We start from the raw sequence: 14331 nt of genomic DNA on the forward strand, positions 1-14331 counted from the left end.
GCAGAACTAAAACTCCAGATCCCAGAACTTCAACAGAAAGGGTCAACAAAGTCCTCGAGGATTTGTCGAGAGCTTGTGTGTTGACTTTTGACAGGAATTGGGAGTCCAGTTTACCGTATGCAGAGTTCTCATATAACAACAGCTATCAGGCCAGTATCAAGATGTCACCGTTTGAAGCCTTGTATGGACGAAGGTGCCAGACCCCTCTGATGTGGTCCAACGTAGGGGAAAAGACACTAGAAGGGCCTTCTTTTATTAAGGAGGCAGAAGAGAAAGTTGCCCTAGTCCGCAAAAGACTACTCGAAGCTCAGAGTCGACAGAAGAGTTACGCAGACAACAAGCGGAGAGAACTCAGGTTCAAGGAAGGAGACTTCGTCTACCTCAAAGTATCCCCAATGTGCGGAGTCAAAAGATTTCAAGTGAAAGGGAAGCTAGCTCCGTGATTCGTTGGCCCCTATCCTATCATTGGCAGAATAAGACCCGCAGCCTACCGCCTCGAATTGCCACAATCCATGTCAGATATCCACAATGTGTTTCACGTATCCCAACTCCGCAAATGCCTGAAAGTGCTAGGAAGTCACATCAAAGAAGAGGCAATTCAGATTCAGAAGGATCTGCAGTACTGAGAAAAGCCAGTGAAGATTCTTGACTCAGCCATCCGAAAGACCTGAAACTCAGAAGTGAGACTCTGTAAAGTTCAGTGGAGCAGAGAAGGAGAAGAGGAAGCTGACTGGGAGAGTGAGGACTCTTTGAGGAGGGAATACCCTTACCTTTTCTCAAGCCCAGTCTGAATCTCGAGGGCGATATTCTTTTAAGTGGGGTAGGTTTGTAACATCCCAATTTTTAACCCAAGGTTAGAAACCCTAAAACTCCTAAACCCCCCCTTGATTATCTCCTAAGGCCCCCACCTCATAAGACATTTCTTTCATCATGTGCATGCACCATGGTTGTTAGTAGCACCTCACATAGAATATTTTGACACCCAAGAAAATATAGATAAATATTTGTTCAAAAGAAAAAGGAGATCAAAAGAAAAAGGAAAGAAATAGAAATAGAAATAGAAAAAAGGAAATATCCCCCTCGGCTTGGCCAAATCCGGCCCAACCCTCTCTCCCCCCATTTCGCGCGCCGCGTTCCCCGCTCGGCCCACGTGACCCATCTCCAGCGCGGCCGCCCGCGCTCGCGCCTCACCTCCCCTTCCACTGATCGGCTGGTCCCACTCGTCAGCGCGCCCGCCCTCCCCCTCTCGATCACCCTCTCTCTGACAGGTGGGCCCCGCCTGTCAGCTTTCTCCCCTCGCCTGTGATCTGCTAATGACACGATCACCGTCGGCCGCTGCTCGCCCCGTCGCCTCGCCATTAATGCGCTCGCTAGCAAGGTTTGGCGCCTTGGGTCCCTATCTCCTTGCGCCTGCCCGAGCCATCCCATCACTCGCCTGCCCGAGCCATCTCGTCGCCACTTTGCGCCATAATCGCCGCCACGGCAAGCATCGCCGGTGCGCGCCACCTCTCCTCCCTTCCCCTTCCCGGCCACCTATAAAAGGACCGCCCCGAGCACCCCCAACTCCTCACACCGGCCTCGGCCTCCCCACACCCCTCCCCCGAGCTCAATCGAGCCGCGCCGCCATGCCCTTCCTCCGCTCCGGTGAGTGCTCCCTCCCTTCTCTGGTAGCCTAGAGTTCAATTGGGTTGGCTCGCAAGGTTCGCCGCTCCATCACAATCACGGCGCACCCCTTCCCTTCACTTATTGTGCCCGACAGCCTCACCGGCGATCTCACCGCCGCGGGCGCCCGCCACCTCACCGTGGACCGGCCGTCCCGAGCACCCTCCAACCAAATTAACCCCTCCACCATGATCCCCTACCCCCACCCGTGCTTAGCCACCTCCCCGACCACCCAGAACTGGAACCGCGGCGGAGAACCGCCGTGGAACCTCGTCGACGGCCGGTTTTTCCCGACCCCAGCTGGTTCGCCCCCCCCCCTGCCCCCGTCCGACCAACCGACACCGTCAGCCTCCCCCTCCCTCTGGCACGTGGGCCCGCACCCACCGCGTCGTCCTTGCGCCGTCTCCCGCTGGCGGGCCGAGCTGGGCCGCCTGCCGCGCGACCGCGAGCGCGCACCCTGGCTAGGCCGAAATCCCTCCCGACCCATTTAGCAGGAAAATTCCTTTTCTTTTTCCTTTTTCCATTTCTTTTTCCTATTTTCATATATATATGCATATATTGATCTTTTATGCACCAAAAATAGTCTGAATAAATTATAGGGCACAAAATAATAATATTTAAAAACTTGGCACACCCCACCAAGCCACCATGGTTGATGTATTGTTCATTACCTATTTTTGCTAGGAGAAGAGGGATCCGATCCTCCAGAATTTGTAGCTCCGAAAGAAGGGTAGGAACTCGACCTCTCTGAAATAGATCTTTCGTGCCAGGAGAACTTCGACGAAGGCAAGTCCATTCTTCCCTTGATGCATAAATTACCTACTCTTTCTACCACTACCTAAGCCGGGAATAAGGGTTGGGTCCTTTGCATTGTGAGAAGAGAGATAGCCCGCATTAAAGAATATCTTTTGAGTACAAAATATGGGATGACAAGAGAGTGGTGTTTTTATTAAATGATGTTTTCAAAAAGTGTTTGATGAAGTGTATTCACCCTTATCACCTTTTGAGTGGGATAATCAGGGACTCCCTGGTTTAGGGGAGGGCCTTAGGTGTTGGCTCAGCCGGGTTAGGTGTGAGCAGAAGGATTGTCCCCTCCTATAAGGACCGATTTGTCATCCTTCACTACCTGTACTCATGACAAGTACAACCACTCGAGACTGTATGGGCAGTCACTCAATTCGAACTCGTACGGTCCAGACCACAGGGTTATGATGGCTGGGGAGCACCGGGAGGATAAGGAGGGGGAATGTTTTGTCCGGTTTGGACATGGCAGTGGCCTGACTCCTTCTGGTATAACCGTCAAGGTAAGGACGTGTGGGGAAAGAAAGAGATTCGGATTCGGGTTTCATTGGCCATGAGACCTCAGAGCCGGACTAGTGGGTAAAGTGTACCCCTCTGCGCAGAGTTCAAACCTATTCGAATAGTCCGTGTCCACTGGTATGGACGAGTCTGGTGTGGTATGACAATTAGTGTTTTATGATCTCCGCCAATAGGGAAATGTGTGTGTGAGTGTTTTTGGAAATGAAAAACAATACCACGGGAGCAGGAAGCTCAGTGGTGGTTGAGTGTGAAAATGTGCTACTTCTTCCTTTGGGGAAAACCATCAAAGTATTGCCTTTTTCTGAAAAAGAAGAGTGACTTCAACTCCACCATATAAAGTATATATTATATAGGTCCCTCTCTCTTTACGGGCGAGATGGGCTTGCGGGATACCTAGTGTATTGTCACACCCGGGTTTCGGGGCACCGAGACCCGGGCGCGAACATAACCACCAGGTGTGCTAGGACCAAGTCTCACACATATGATGAATCATGGCACATGATCGAATGTCACATCTTTAGTATATAATAGGAGATCTGTACAAAATAAATAATTACATTATAAGGAGACAACGGTCCAGCAACCCAAAGTTGACTGGGAGACGATAGCCTAGACCTCTCACGAACTCGTCACATCATCCTCCATGCGCCTCATCCTGCGGTACCTGTTCTTGACCTGTGGGGGTGTGAGACAGCAAGAGTGAGCTCACATACGTTCATAGCTCAACAAGTTGTGGGGAATAATGTGCATGAACTCGCCAAAGGTGGGAGCTCATGTGTAGTGTAAGGCTTACCAAAGAGGATGGTTGTAGCTGAGCATTGCTTTTAAAGTTGGTCAAAATTTTATTAGCAATTACTAAGTATAAGTAAATACCAACCCAATTAAGTAGTAGAACAAAAGTAACAACATCACATGTGATGCAATGCATATGACAACTTGAATTTAGTTCCATAAATTAATCATGTGAGTGTCCGAGCTGCTCATGACCGTGAGCACGGCTAGTATACCAGTTTTACACTTTGTAGAGGTTGCGCATATTTACCCACAAGTCATGTTACCCATCTGCCAAGAGATGGCCAATCCCATACACCTCTACCGAGGAGGCGAGGCAGGGTAACACTACGAGGCCTTTACAAAGTTCCACTAGCTTCAGAAAACCCGCTACAGTTTATAGGAAGCTCTAGTGCAGGAATCTCTCGCCTGACCGCCATAGCAGCAAAATCAACCAAGGACCTCCCTACACGGACCACTCCCCTACTGCCCTTGCCCCTTTCGGGTAAGGTAGAAACCTAGGAGAACTACACATGAAATCATAGAGTTTCAATGTAGTTCTCCTAGGTTTCTACACATAGTGTCCCACAACTTTCTCCAAACATTCTAAAATTTTTATCGCAGCCTGTACATATGATATCATGACAAGTGGACAAGTTTCAGGATTTTCTGACTTTGTTTGTGTTTTATACAATTTTTAAACATGTGTATGGCAAGTTCACGGTCATGTTTAGTGAGCATGTTGCTCGAAGTTTCCGGTCCGCTCCTGGAATCGGTCGTAACTTATGCTAAGTAACATGAATATCATTTTTGCATGCACGGTTTTCCAAGTTTCGAGTGACCTACAGTTCAAATCTAAATTTTCCGAAGAAATTCAAATAAACGAACTAAATCTACTAACGATTGAAAACTCTGTTAAAATTGTCCACAAATGATACATGTAGGTCTACATAGTGTAGGAACACACCACAAAAAGTTTGGTTGCAAAAAATAAAAAAAATAAAAAATACTTTGCCGAGTGCTGTCCAGTTAACACTCGGCAAAGACAACTTTGCCGAATGCCTGTCCTTGGGCACTCGGCAAAGTCTGTACAACACATCTTTGCCGAGTGCTCTACAGCTAGCACTCGGCAAAGGCGACTTTGCCGAGTGCCTGAGATCCAGCACTCGGCAAAGACGACTTTGCCGAGTGCCCGAGATCCAGCACTCGGCAAAGTTTATTTTTTAATTTTTAAAAAATCTTTGCCGAGTGCCGGATCGCGGGCACTCGGCAAAGAACGTTTTAATACCGTTACAGCGCCCGCACTCCCTGTCTCTCTCTCACTCTCACTTTCTCTCTGCCCCCAACCCGCCGTCGCCCGCCGGAGCGCCGCCGTCGCCCGCCGGAGCCCGCCATCGCCCGCCGTCGCGCCGCTACATACACAGTACGGCAGTGCACTGCATGTGGTGATGTGGATCCAGGCATACTGTAACTGTAGCGACCCGTTGAGTTCTCATGCATTTTATACATACCGTAACGTATTTCCCATCCATAAACGTGACGCTGCCGCATCGTTGCCTAGTGGCTTACACAAGAAATTAACTTGGGGGGACCGAGAGCATGCATGGCGACGTCGCCGTCACTCAGAGGACAGTAGATAGACGATGAAACAAACAACACTCCTAACTCCATCGATCAACCGGGGGCTAGGCTAGCTGATGGGGCGTCAATTCTGCTGTGCCATTAGGTTAGCAAGCAAACAGAAACAGGGGAGGAGGAGGAGGCGTAAGCGTGAATGGCGTCTCACATCCGGTGTGCGCGCGGGACATCGCTGATGCCAACGCTCCACCTCCCCCTAACAACGACGTAATAATCCCGTAGTTTATGCGGGGGCAGGTGCCCCTCTCGCGCACACGCACGTCACATTATCTGAGTATCATATTGTTTTGCACAAAGTGCTGGATCCCCTTTCACGTCTCGGTGGTTAGCCAGTCCCATGTGCCTTCCAGAACAATTTACTTGTTTGTTTTTTATATTAGATATGATTGTGTGATGGTGGATATGGATGTCGATTAAATGTGATTGTCGGCCATCGTGCCGTTGATATATGTGTGAATGTCAGCCATCGTGCTGTTACTTTTATTTGCAGGTTTTGGAAACCTCCCCGTGCAGGGGAGGTGCTGCCGAATTTTTTTGTTGACATACTTGTTTATTGTTTTTCCAGAGGTCTTCCTAGCCGCTGCGGGTCTGCCTCGCGTCGCCACTGCACCGACCCGCCACAGCCCCACTAGCCTGACTCCACCGCCACCCTAGGTATAACCTCTACATCCGCATCATGGTCGTAGATCACGTAACCCTGTTAGGCGTCTCCCGTTCGAAAGAGATACGGTGTAGATATGCAGATCTTTGCATATCTACAAATGTATCAGTTTCGAATTGTCCACGTTTTTTGGACAGCCTGCGGTTGTGTAGATGGTGTTAGTTTCCATGCTCTACTCCGGTCCGAGATAGAGTTTCGGCGTCACCTCCCTGTTGTTCTCCGGACAGTACACTCTCCCTGTCAGGACGTGTATCCGGAGAACAGCGGGTAGGTGCTGCCGAAATTTTATCTCGGATCGGAGTAGAGCATGGAAACTAACTCCATCTACGCAACCGCGGGTGGGATTAGGACCTATCATCACCTATTAGAAGGTACGAACGTAGTGTACATGCATTACATGTCTATATTAAACTATACTCGGTTATATATGTTAGAGGATGGAGGACCGTGAGTGGATGTACACGGGCCGCATTCGACGTAATGATGTCACCCCAGAATGGATTAGGAAGACCGATGCTTTCGTGGAACGGGCATATGGCGAAGCTGCTAAAGGAGCTAGCCTAGTCCCTTGTCCGTGCAGCAAATGTGACAACCGGAAAAGAAAACCAAAGAAGGCCATGGTAGAACATATTTGGAAGAATGGATTTACGCCGGACTATACTCGGTGGATCTTCCATGGTGAAGAGCATCGCACGAGAGAGGAGGTGGTGAGACAACGCGTCGAGGATTACGATGCTGATGCCGGGGTAGCGGACATGTTGAACGACTATCACGAGGCACAGTTCGCCGAAGGATGTACGGAGGACGAGCCAGAGGCGACCGCAAAGGCATTCTACGACATGTTTGACGCGGCACAGAAACCCCTTCACGGCAAGACAAAGGTTTCTCAACTGGATGCCATTGGGCGTATAATGGCGTTCAAGTCACAGTATAGCATGAGTCGAGACGCCTTCGATGGTTTGTTGACAGTTATTGGCAGCCTGCTTCCGGAGGATCACGTTCTCCCAAAGAGCATGTACGAGGCACAGAAACTCCTTCGTGCACTCAAGATGACGTATGAGCAGATACATGCTTGTCCGAAGGGCTGCGTCCTATTTAGGAAAGAACACACTGAGGCAAAGTACTGTCCGAAGTGTAAATCATCTAGGTTCATGGAGGTAGACTCTAGTGATGGACAGAAGAGGCAGCTCGACATCCCCGTGACAATCCTACGCCACCTTCCGTTCATACCGAGGATCCAGCGTCTATACATGACAGAGGAATCCGCGAAACAGATGACATGGCACAAAAAAGGCAAACGATACAATCCTGACAAGATGGTTCACGCATCCGATGGTGAAGCATGGACCCACTTTGATGTCATTCACCATGAGAAAGCTAAAGAGGCTCGTAATGTTCGTGTTGCGCTGGCCACAGATGGGTTCAATCCCTATGGAATGACCGCTGCCCCATACACATGTTGGCCTGTGTTCGTTATCCCCATCAATCTCCCCCCCAGCGTATGCTTTCAAAGACAGAACATATTCGTGTCGTTGATAATTCCTGGACACCCGGGGAATAAAATGGGGGTGTACATGGAGCCTTTGATTGATGAATTGGTCCGTGCTTGGGAGGAAGGGGTATGGACGTACGACCGAGCTACGAAGACAAACTTCAAAATGCATGTTTGGTACCAGTACTCCATGCATGACTTTCCGGCGTACGGGCTATTTTGCGCCTGGTGTGTTCACGGTAAGTTCCCATGCCCAGTTTGCAAGGAAGCTCTTAGGTTCATTTGGTTGAAGAAGGGTGGCAAATATTCGTCATTCGATAAACATCGACAATTTCTCCCTCCTGACCATGCATTCCGACTAGACATCAAGAACTTTACGAAAGGTGTCGTGGTGACAGACCGCCCACCTGCAATGATGACTGGTGCCGAAGTTCGCGAAGAGATAGATGTTCTTGTGGCCAACCCAGAAGGTGGTTTTGTGGGATATGGTGAGCAACATATGTGGACACATAAGTCGGGATTGACTCGGCTCCCCTATTATGATGACCTGCTCCTTCCACACAACATTGACGTGATGCACACTGAAAAGAATGTCGCCGAGGCACTTTGGGCAACAATTATGGAGATTCCTGATAAGTCAAAGGATAACGTAAAGGCAAGAGTGGATCTGGCAGAGTTATGTGATAGACCAAACCAAGAGATGAAGCCGCCTAGTGGTGGTAAGACATGGAGAAGGCCTAAGGCCGATTTCGTCCTGAGCAGGGCCCAGAGGAAGGAAGTACTAGAGTGGATCAAGATGTTAATGTTCCCTGATGGGTATGCAGCTAACCTTAGTAGGGGGGTGAACTTATCTACTCTGCGAGTCTTAGGGATGAAGAGTCATGACTTCCACATATGGATTGAACGAATTCTTCCGGCGATGGTTCGAGGCTATGTCCCTGAGCATGTCTGGCTAGCGCTTGCAGAGTTGAGCTATTTCTTCCGCCAGCTTTGTGCAAAAGAGTTAGCTCGGACCATGATTGCAGACTTGGAAAGGATGGCACCCGTGTTACTATGTAAGCTGGAGAAGATCTTTCCACCCGGCTTCTTCAATCTGATGCAGCATTTGATTATTCATCTCCCGTATGAGGCACGAATGGGGGGGCCCGTGCAGGGACGTTGGTGCTATCCAATCGAGAGATGTCTAAAGACTATCCGAAAGAAATGTAGAAATAAATGCAAAATCGAGGCTTCCATTGCAGAAGCATACATACTGGAGGAGGTGTCAAACTTCACAACAACTTACTATGGTGACAAACTGCCGAGCGTGCATAATCCACCCCTCGTTACAATGATGGCGACAATGAATCGAACCTCAGCATTTTTCGAGGGCAACTCGGAAGCGCAAGTGGTTCGACCACCAAGACCCTGAGACATGAAGAGTGGCGCCATATCATGCTATATGTATTGACCAACCTTGAAGAGGTGACGCCATACATGGAGCAATTTCTTCATGAATTCTGGCGTCGATCAAGGGACCCAACTCCACAGGAATATGATACCCTTCTTCGAAAGGGTGCGGGAAATGGATTGCCTGATTTCATTTCCTGGTTTAAACGTAAGGTACGTGCTTAGTTTGTCATTTGAAGTTGCTCTTACGTGCGAATAATATAACAATCTAGCGTGTTTGAACTTGCAGGGCCAAAGAGAGCCGTCTATGAGTGCCGAGTTGAGACAAGTAGCCAATGGCTTTGCCTATAGGGTCAGGAAATTTTCTGGGTATGACGTCAATGGATACCGTTTTCGCACAACAAGCTACGACCAAAGACGACCCAATCGAAAAACCACGTGTTCTGGAGTCTATACGCCCGGGCTTGACGAGGTCGAGTATTATGGAAGAATTGAAGATATATATGAACTCAATTTTTATGGTTCCAAACCTCTTACTCCAGTGATATTCAAATGTCATTGGTTTGACCCTGAAGTTACGAGACGGACACATTCTAATCTTGGGCTAGTCGAAATTCGACAGGATTCCACCTTACCAGGAGACGATGTCTATATTGTGGCCCAACAGGCCACACAAGTGTATTATCTTCCATATGCGTGCCAAACGAAACAACATCTTAAGGGTTGGGATGTTGTGTATAAGGTATCACCGCACGCTAAATTACCTGTTCCAAACGATGAAGATTATAACTTAGACCCGGACACATATGACGGAGAGTTCTTCCAAGAAGATGGGCTCGAAGGGCAATTTGAGATAGACTTAACCGAAGCGATCGGAATGGAAGTAGATATTGAAATGGTTGTTGATGACGAGGATGATGAGGTGCAAAATGAGAATGACTTAGAAATACTTGAAGGCAATGCCAATGAAGAAATTGTGCCTTCAGATGATGTCGACTATGAAATGGTTGATAGTGATGATGACACTTATGATCCGGCTAACCCGGACACATATGAAGATTATTTTTAATCGATGTAATGCTATATTTCATTTATTTTGCATATGTTTCTAAATACATATTTTTTATATGTGCTTAATTGTTTACTCTTAATTGCAGGTTGTTGGACAAAGATGGTGGGCGGTGGGACGAGGACGAGGAGGGGGAGGGGGAGGGGGAGGAGGAGCACCCGTAGGACGGAGGAGCAGGCGCAGCAGGACGACGCCGTACAGCAGCAGGTGGAGCAGCAAGCCGCTGTCGATGCGGCACAGCAGGACGACGACGATGCGGCGCAGCAGGACTACGACGACGACGACGCCGCTCAGCAGGACGTCTCAGGTTCTGGCTCCTCAGGTTCGAGGAGTATCTACCTGCGAGGTCCCGCGAGCGTCCCTAAGCGACCCATACTTCGTGACAGACGTCCGCTGATACGACCCGATGGAGAGAGGTAGGTAACTTTAGATATTGTTGCTGCCTTTTCATATTATATGTTCAAATTAATAATAGAAACTAATACTTCATCTTAATCACTTGGACAGGTCTTGGATGGTTTTGGAGACTGCAGGGGGTCACGGCCGCAACCCCAATGGCATCCTGGGCCTTCTATGCTGGGAACACTTCCCTAGACTTGTCGAGTACGCCGGAGTGACGAGCCCAGCATACACCTTCGACCACTACGCCGTCGCTCCCGATGCAGTAGATCGGGACGGCAGACAATTCAACAACAAGGCGGAGCGGGTGAAGCAAGAGCTGTGGGTAAGTCTTCCTCGCACTATATTGTTTAATAAGTCGCATTTGTTGCATATTCTTGAAATAATGTATGGATACATCGTCTTTGTATGTAGGATTTCTTCAGGTGCGATGCTGGATACGAGGCCAGGGCGGATGTGGTGTCTACGACATGCTGTAAGAAGCTCGTCGTGGACATGCACTACGAGGCGCGCATCCAGGCCATCGTCACTTACCACGGCTCCGTCCTTGGGGAGAAGGTGAACAAGAAGGACGCCCGAACCATGTCGTTGACTCCGGACCAGTACTTGCAGGTAAATACAAAACTTTATTATTGGTACTAAATATGCTTATTTTTTTCTTCTGATATGATGTGTACTTATATTTTTTTAGATGATTCCTCATTGGTGCGCCGCGCATCCTGAGTGCTGGGAGCAGATGGTGCAGAGGTGGTGCTCGGCTGAGTGGGATGAGGCGCACAACGCTAGCCGAGAACGAAGTTTGCTGATGCAAGGTCCCTCCCACCATCAAGGCAGCCGCAGCCTGGGCAAATACGCGGAAGCATGGGTACGCGCTCTTTTTTATTTAGGTATATAACTTTCGATTAGACATGATTTCTAACCATCTCGTTGGTTTTCTCGCAGTCGGCGGCACATGGTGGCGCGCCTTGCTCCACGTTCTCGGCATATGCCATGGCCCACAAGGGGAAGGCGACGTCCGACGTCACCTACAACCCAGATGACGGGCCCGAGGCGTACACCAACCCCGCCATCCACAGCCGACTCAGTGAGTACACCGCCATGGCCAAGGAGGTCCATGGGCCAGATTACGATCCGAGGACCGAGGACATCGACGGAGATGTCCTCATGAGGGTCGGAGGAGGCAAGAGGCATGGGCGGTACTGGATTGCCGACGGGGCAATCGACTCGTCCTCCACTCCCACTCTCTCTCAGGTGCGAGCAAGGAGCACGAGCGCGAGCCCAGCCATACGACCTCGTCAGGACACCTCACAGCATCGTATCCAGCAACTCCAGGTTATTCCTTATCTATTCATCGTTCATTGATTTTTATATATCTTCTCTTTGCATTATCGTAACATTAGGGCGAAATATTACAGACTCAGCTAGATGATGAGAGGAGGCAACGTGAGGAGCTAGAGAAGAGGATGGCGGAGATGTTCGCGTACATGCAGAGCCTTGGCGCCGCACAGGGTCATGCTCCACCACCTCCGTTGTTCCCTGCAGCTGACCCTACAGAGTTCACTACTCCTGTGAGTATCAAAATTTTAGTACTGCATGATATATATTCATATGTTCTCACACATACAATCTCTTCTCTGTGCAGGGTCAATCGGCGGCGTCGAACAACCCTCATGCTTCATCCAGCCCTTCGCCGAACCAGTCCAGATGCCCACCTCGTTGATGATTTGTTTTGTGATGATCCAGACTTACCTTTATGAGTTTTGGTGATGTTAGTTACACTTTATCTTGTGAGATACTTGATGATGTTAGTGATGATGCAGACTTGTATCTGTTTTGTGATGATCCTGACTTTAGTGAGACTTGTGATCTGTTTTGTGAGACTTTGTGATATATATGGTGTTGATGATAAATGTGTTCATTCTGTGATGTGCTTGATATATAATGTGATGTGAATGATATATATCTTTTGTTTGTTTGGATGGAACAACAAAAGCAAATAAAAAAGGGACATCCTGGTCACTTTGCCGAGTGCTATGACCATGGCACTCGGCAAAGAAGGAAACCTGGGAACCGGTAAAGACATCTTTGCCGAGTGCTGACAGTGGCACTCGGCAAAGAAGGAAACCTGGGAACCGGCAAAGATGTCTTTGCCGAGTGCTTTTGCCAAGGCACTCGGCAAAGATACTGGCAAAGGGGCCCACTGGAGGGTTCTTTGCCGAGTGCCAGTCCACCAGATACTCGGCAAAGAAACCTCGTTTGCCGAGTGCCTACTAGGGCTCTCGGCACAGGGACTGGCTGTGGGGTCCACTGGACCAGTCTTTGCCGAGTGTCGCCGTAGGCACTCGGCAAAGGATCCGTCACCGTCACTTGGCGCCGTGACAGTGACTTTTCTTTGCCGAGTGCCCGACAAAAAGTACTCGGCAAAGAAGCTGTTGCCGATGTACAGTTCGCCGAGCGTTCTTTGCCGAGTGTTACACTCGGCAAAGCCTTTGTCGTGTGTAAAATAGCCTTTGCTGTGTGTTTAGAACACACGGCAAAGGAGCTGATTCCGGTAGTGTGTCCAAACAAATGGAACAATTAGATTGGAATATAAAGGCCCAAGTGAATATGGTTGAGTGGAAGGTAAAGACACAAATATCATACCTACTAAGCCATCTCATTTCTTAGCCAAATCAAAGTTGATTCTTGATCCGCTTCACATGCACATATGAAAGTCTCTCTATTCTCTTTGCTCTTGGTGAAGACTGAATATGCTTTTGCCTTCTCCATTTTGGTCACTTCTTCCATTGTGTTCAGAACTGATATGCACCTTTTGATGGAGAAATCTTCACTTTGAGCTGCCTCCTTTTCTCTTGTCTCCTTTTCTCTTGCTTCCTTTTCTCTTGCAGCTTCATCTTCTACTTGCTTGCTCCTCATTTCTAGGTATTTGTTCATCATATTTTTTATGTTGTCAGTCTTTCTAGGCTTCTTTGGTTCCTTTTCTTGCTTGTTTCTTGATGCAGCAGGTCTTCGTTGTCCACTTTCTTCATCTCGTGATAGAGTATTAGCCCTTCCTTGAAGCATATCTTCATTCCTTTTAGCGAGTGCATTATCAACTTCATCATCTACATCATGAACAACATTCAGATCAAAGCCTTGTGGTCCATCTTCTGCATCCTGAAGTTGCTCATTCGGTTCTTCCTCTTGCGGTGCCTCAAGAGAAGTGCAATTCCAAGTCCCTTCAGCCAAGTGTCCTACACATTGACAAAGAAATATAAACTTAGCAAAAATTATGTCTCTACCTAGAGCACGAGTGGAAAGAATGGGACATTTTGAATGGGACATTCAGAAGGATCATACTGAAATTCAGAAGTTAAACTATATTATATATTTCAGTATGATGTTTGGAAACATACCATCATAAAGCTCTCCCAAAGCATCAAAGAGCGGGAAGGTTGCCTTGTTGTTGTTAAACTTCTTGATTTTAGGAAATGTCTGCACAATTAAAAAAACATTGATCAAATACGAGATTATCATTATAAGGTTATCCTACATAACTAATTTGATAATTGAATTTCAAGAAATCAACTTACCACCATGAGATTCTCCCACAAAGCTGGTGGTCCTTCAACTATATTCCTTTTCTCATTCTAGGTGGACCCACTCTGTTGCTTTGCTGCTTTGAGCATCTTGTAGTCTCTCTTCAGCTGACCTTCTTTATCCTGAATTTGAGACTTTGTAAATGAGACATACTTGTTCCTCACATGAAACTCCTTGACCATTCTATTCCACCCTTCGGAGTTCCAACCATTGTCACCTCTATATCCACTTTCTTTAAATTCATGGAGAATGTCAACAAGAGACCTCTCAAGGCCTGGATTCCAATCCGCTCTTTGTTTTAGTACTACATAAACAATGGTCACACATCAGTAATACAAAACTTACAAGAAA

The 14331-nt window shown here is 48.2% G+C and overlaps 1 long non-coding RNA gene across 1 annotated transcript; it reads right to left on the bottom strand.

Annotated features, from left to right (window-relative positions):
- Nucleotides 1–13497: 13497 nt before the first annotated feature.
- Nucleotides 13498–14039, bottom strand: LOC103637687 (uncharacterized). Its single transcript, XR_558270.2, has 3 exons — nucleotides 13974–14039; nucleotides 13797–13875; nucleotides 13498–13634 (listed from the first exon to the last, which is right to left on the bottom strand). It is a non-coding gene; the product is annotated as an uncharacterized lncRNA (long non-coding RNA).
- Nucleotides 14040–14331: the final 292 nt, after the last annotated feature.

This window comes from Zea mays, chromosome 1, assembly GCF_902167145.1.
Source record: "Zea mays cultivar B73 chromosome 1, Zm-B73-REFERENCE-NAM-5.0, whole genome shotgun sequence".
Classification (NCBI taxonomy): Eukaryota; Viridiplantae; Streptophyta; class Magnoliopsida; order Poales; family Poaceae; genus Zea; species Zea mays.